Below are 5922 nucleotides of genomic sequence, written 5' to 3'. Positions count from 1 at the left end.
AAACAGAACGGGGTTGTAGCAGGAAGGGCAATAAGGTAAGGATATGTATGCTCATCAGTGCTACATATAGGATATACTGAAAGGATACTTATTGCTGCTCAGCACTGGAAAGAATGGGGATGACTGGGAGAGAATTTCAATTATATTTGTCTATACAAGAGGTACCCCACTTTGGGGACAGATAGAATTTGAAGAACAACTCTGTTCTTTGTTAGTTCCTTCAGAGAGTTTCTCAGAACTGTCTTGATGTCTCTAAATGGAGCACATGTTTTTCACAAGGTATCTGTATGCTTAATTCTGGGCTCTTCAATCAAAGCTCCAGTATATTTAGGAAAACCTATAGTAGAAATGTATCCCTTACAGTTGAAAGCTGGAGATGGAAGCACTCTTGTGCTGGCATGGATTTAATGAAATAGCTATTAAATCTCCATCACGGTAGTATTATTGCTTATTTTTTAGGGAAATATGGATGAACACAGTGAGCAGAAGAAAATTTAACTTATTTAAAATGGAATGTAAGAGATGTTTCTTCAGTTGTTAATTTGTGTAACAATTATGATTAGAAAGTTGCTTATATCACGCTTTACAAAACACCTTGGTAGAAAAAAATTCAACCTGTCAAGGCTGCTTGTTGTGCAAGCATTGCACAACACTTTCTTGGTACTACGCCAAATTAAATATGTCTGTGAATGTCTATACAGTGTTTTTTGGCTGAGGCCTTAAATTCATCAGCAATTTTCTATCTTTGCATTTTAATAAGATATTCTCTGAAATAGCGGAACTGATCAGAGTCTGGTTTAGACATCAGTGGACAAAAACCCTGCCTCCAGGGAAAACCTGCATTTTAAAAATGTAGACAGATGAAGGAGTGGGAACTCTTTCATCTGGTAGCTTACATGCTCCTGAAACTGTGCAAAGAATGAAGAATTAACTGATATCATACAATTAATGCCTTCTAGCATAACAATGCTCAACCTTGCAAGAAAATTCAGTAGGTTCATACCCTAAATAAATTACTTAGCAGAAAGAAAGGCTTGTGGTAGGGCCAATGCAGAAGTGCATAGAGTCTCTTGTGTACTTGACCTTGGGATAAGGAACAAGAATTATATATATTATATAATATATATAATATATAATATATAATAATATATATAAAACTGTTTAGACATTCTGATGAGGAATGATGGGTGACATGAAATCTAAGCCGCTTGAGGAACTTGGATCCCAAATAAGCATGCACTGTAAGCATACTGCTGGTCTACTACACTGACTTCCACTTGCATGCCACCATCTTTGGAAGTGAAATTACCTTTGTTTAGTGAGGAATATCATCTCAGTGAGAATTCTGATTGGATTGCTACTTACCAAGATTATAACAAGTATCTCGGTGGGTGTATTATAAACAAAGTCCTTGAATAATCTCAAGCTTAGCTCTCACTAGTCTTTATTGCAAGAATTTTGAAAGATGGATTTGTTGAAAAATTTCAGAGGATAGAAGACTCGGTGAATTTTTAGTAGATGATATCATTTGGAGGTACAAGGTTTTTTTTTAGAATTGACCAGGAAAAACAACAACAACAACAACAACAAAAAATTAAATGAATGTAAATTTGGGAACCCTGCTTTTATTCTGCATAAGGATGAAACTAAGACCTTGTTCTAAATCTTCACCTTCCCCATCTTACACCTCTGCCCCTCCCCCCAAAACAAACAAACAAACAAAAAAAAACCCTAAAACATTCCATGTTATGAAAACCACTACATCAGCAAATTTGCCTGGAAAGGGTTAGCTTAGGATAAGAGAAGATGGGATGAAAAAAGATCTGAACAATTTCTTATTGTTCTTATTATTGAAAAAAGATCTCTACAATTTCTTATTTACCTATATACCAAGATCTGAATCTGTGTTTCCCACATTTACAGGCAGGTGAACATCTGAAGGAATATTAATAGCCTGTGTCATGAACACCATTTTCATTTTGAGCAGAAATACAATCCTGCACCTAACACTTCACATGAAAGCCAATTCCTTTACGTGAAAAATAATTTGGAAAAACTGATATTTGACAATGAAATAAAATATTCTGAAACATTCTCCAGCCAGTACTTGTACGCAATACATCATAAAAACAGTCGCTACAGTTAAATTGATAAAAAACAATTACTTAACCAAAACTCATCATTTCTGTAAGAAAAAAAAAAAAAAGTGTAGAGATAAAACAGTTTATGAAAACAAAACAAAAAAACTTCTCAAAAATGGAGATACCATAAAATATAGTCTATTTGCTGAAGTCTGCATGGAATTCAACTTTATGTCATTTAACTAAAAGACCTCTCTCTTTCATGTTTTGACATTTTCAACGTGTTTTACTTTCCTTTTGACCCTTCCAATAACAAGGATATTCTCAGATCTTCTCCAAGGGGAAGAAAAGAACAAAATCAATGGAAAATGACAGAATGCAATGAAAGCAATTTTGCAGGATCAAAATTTAAATGAGCAGCAGAGTTTTTGGATGCTTATCAAAATCAAGCCAACTAATATTTTTAAGTGTAGCCATCATTTCTGCATACACTAAAAATATGGAGTGAGCCAAACTCAGTAAAATCCTGTGGCTTCCTAGAACACTACAGTACAATTTGCACCTATCTCAAGCACTACCATGTGCAGGGCTTCTGTGGTTCAGTCTATAGGAACTCATCTATAAGAACTCAAGCTGACTTTACTACTGATATACAGACCTATAACAACTTTAGCTTTATCCAGAAGCCTATGCACTTCATTGTTTTGCATACCTGACAATAACTACCTTGAAGCACAATGACCATGTAAGCTAGGATAAAGGAGTTCTTTTGTGAGAGCCTGAGTGTCTTTTCTGAAAACATTTTGTAAGCAATTCAGTTTCTTAATTTGAGTAATATTTAATTGCTCTTTCCAGAACTATAATAGATTTCTTACAACATTATTTATTCAGGGAAAAATTGAAAATAGTATTGAAAACACATACTTCAAAATAATAAATAATAATAAATCATGATTCAGTTTCCCAAGATCAGGTCCAAAGGGTAACATAGTATGCAATGGACTGATGATATTTTCAATAATATATTACTTGTCGTCTGTATTTTTGCATATGCTGTTTAACTGCTAAGCAAAAGCATCAGAAAAGCAAATTAAAGACTTAAGACTTTAATATGAAAAAACACTCTTTTCAAATAAAAACAAAAAAAACCACAAAACAACAAAAACAACAACAAAAAAACCACACACATAGTCTCCCCAAGCCAATATTAGTCTTCATACACTGATTCTTTAACTTCAACTTCGTAACATTTATTCATTTCCCTTACGCTCTGCCTCATGGGTATGGATAATCATTAAAACAGTGTTTCATTGGAAAAGGACAACACAATACTCTTCAAAGAATTGCAAAAGGTTTAGTTAAGGATTTATATAGATATTTTTTTTAGGATCTGACCTGATTAAAAAAATATATAAAAAAAATAGTTTTAATGCTTATGGTACTTATCTGGGATGTAAGGGTAGCTCATATCTGGGGATTGAACTGATATTTCCCATCCCAGAGGAACACTCCATACTCTTGGATTCCTTGGCTGAGTGTCTTCACATATTTACAGGGTGTGAACTCCCCAAAAGACTGAAAAAAATGACATCAAGATGACCTACGGCCCAGCAGTTGAGCACTCCCTTAAAGTAAGGGAGAGATGAGTTCATACTCCTCTTCATGATCAGACAAGACAGAGAGAGAGCAGGTTCTGGTATCCTTTCCTGCAGTCAATGCCTTAGTCATTATCTATGAAATATTTTCATCTGTAGTATTTTTCTATTAAGAATATCAAAATCAGAGTCTTGTGTCATTCCAAGGGAGAAAAACAGCCTTGCAACTCTTGGAAACATGCAGAAGGGAAGAAAGTCCTCTTGCACTGAACCCTACTTGCAACCCTTGCAACCACAGGACTTTTACAGTCTTGGTCCCCAGCTGTAGAATAGATCTTTCAGTGACTCTTCTTCTACTTCCTCTTGCTCATATCAGTTACTTTCACCCTGAAAATCAATCTACATCTCACCTATAGCCTGCTGCCTTCTTCCAGGAACTCCTGCCCCTATATGAACTACCTCTTTGTAACGCTGATCCCTGAGTTCCCATAGTTCTACGGGAGGAGACAGTGGCTTAGTCATCTGCCAGCTGCCCCATTGATTACTCTTGGAAGCAGATGATGCTTGGTATTAGAGTGATCATACCACCTTGTATCTGATGGGAAAGGAAATATTTTGATCAAAACTCATCCTAGGTTTCCAAAATAATTCATAAATATGCAGATTCAAATTTCAGTTTAGTGTGGGATTCATAAGGAAAATTTTGCATAACTCTGCTCTTCATTCACTTCATGAACAAATTACTTGAATTGATCAGAGATGTTTCCTTTGGATAAGACTCTTAAACCTCAGCTTCAAAATTCCATAACAATTTGAAGAGCTTCAGCAATTGTGGTTCCTTGAACACCTGACATAAAAATATATCTATATAACCAGAACACATTTCTACTTTATGTCCTTTCTAGTCTTCTCCCATCTATTTTGATCTGGGGTAGTTATCAGGTCTTGCTGTAAATGCTGACTAACAGGTGAAGAAAACAAAAACAAAACAAACAAACAAAAACAACAAGCTGAAAACTGAAATACGTATTTGAAAACTGAAGGAGCCAAATATTTTGTGTTGAATCCCAAAGAGGTAGAAATAATACAATCTATTGTCTCTTTATGTGATTTGTGTTTGCAGTTATGACCTGATACTAAAAGTTATTTCCAAAAACAAACAGCTGTCACACAAACATTAGGTGCTTTCAGTCCAAAACTGAAACTAAAAAATATGCTAGTTCAAAGACCACCTAACAGTACAAATACCTCAATCTCACTCTCCTGTTTCAACTGCATGATTGTAGAAACAAGAACATACAATTCAAGGAGAAGAGACAATGAAAGTAAATATAAGATATATAGAGCAACTCTGGTACCCAGACTCTTTTCATACACTATTTTTGTTTTATTTAATCTTAGTAGCTGTTGGAGAAGATGTAGTTCAAGCAGGAACAAGTATCAGAAGAAAACAATGCCTGTTTTTTTCCTTGTTTTTCTGAAGATTCTCAGCCTCTGAATGCATATCCATACTTCCTCCTGTTTTCTCTGCTGAAGAGCATCCCCCTTTTTAACATACCTTAATAATTTAAATCTGTATATCATCATTATTCAATGGTATTTAACAAAACAAAACAAATGAAAAAAAAAAAAACAAAAATGGATAAAGGCCTAGATAGGTTTTGCACAAAGAATTTTTCATAATTTTATGTACAAAACTTTTCCAGAAAAGGTGAGGTAAAATAATAAAATAAAAATAATATATATATATAAATGACCAGTTCTGCATATTTTCAGCATAAATTAGACCTTGCAACAGTTCTCAGGAGACAGAAGCTGTTATATACTTTCCCATGTGAAGTCTCAGGAAGGCAAAGTAATTTTTTGAAAATCACAAGTGACTCATGATGAGTAAGACAGCAGCTTCATCCCTAGGGGTCTGAATTAGTCCCCTGAAATAGCAAGCAGATAGCATTCCTCCTTATACTGGCATCCTTACTGAAGTATGTGGAAGTGTTATCTGTTCCAAGTAGGTAAATTTGACAGCAACTGGTATTGCTTAAACATATATTAGCTGTGTTAAAGTGAACTGAATTTGATGGTGGGAAACTTTAATGTAGGCCATTAGGAGACATTTGGAGATAAACTACACACAAGGAGAAAATTCTGTCTCTGGCCATCTGCTTGTCCTGGTAACACACAGAAAATTTGCAATATGCAACAATTCCCTCTTCTTGCTGAACAGCAGGTGCCCATCTTTCCCTTCA

This window comes from Anser cygnoides, chromosome 3 (assembly GCF_040182565.1).
Source record: "Anser cygnoides isolate HZ-2024a breed goose chromosome 3, Taihu_goose_T2T_genome, whole genome shotgun sequence".
NCBI lineage: Eukaryota > Metazoa > Chordata > Aves > Anseriformes > Anatidae > Anser > Anser cygnoides.
Note: the sequence above shows the minus strand (reverse complement) of the source record.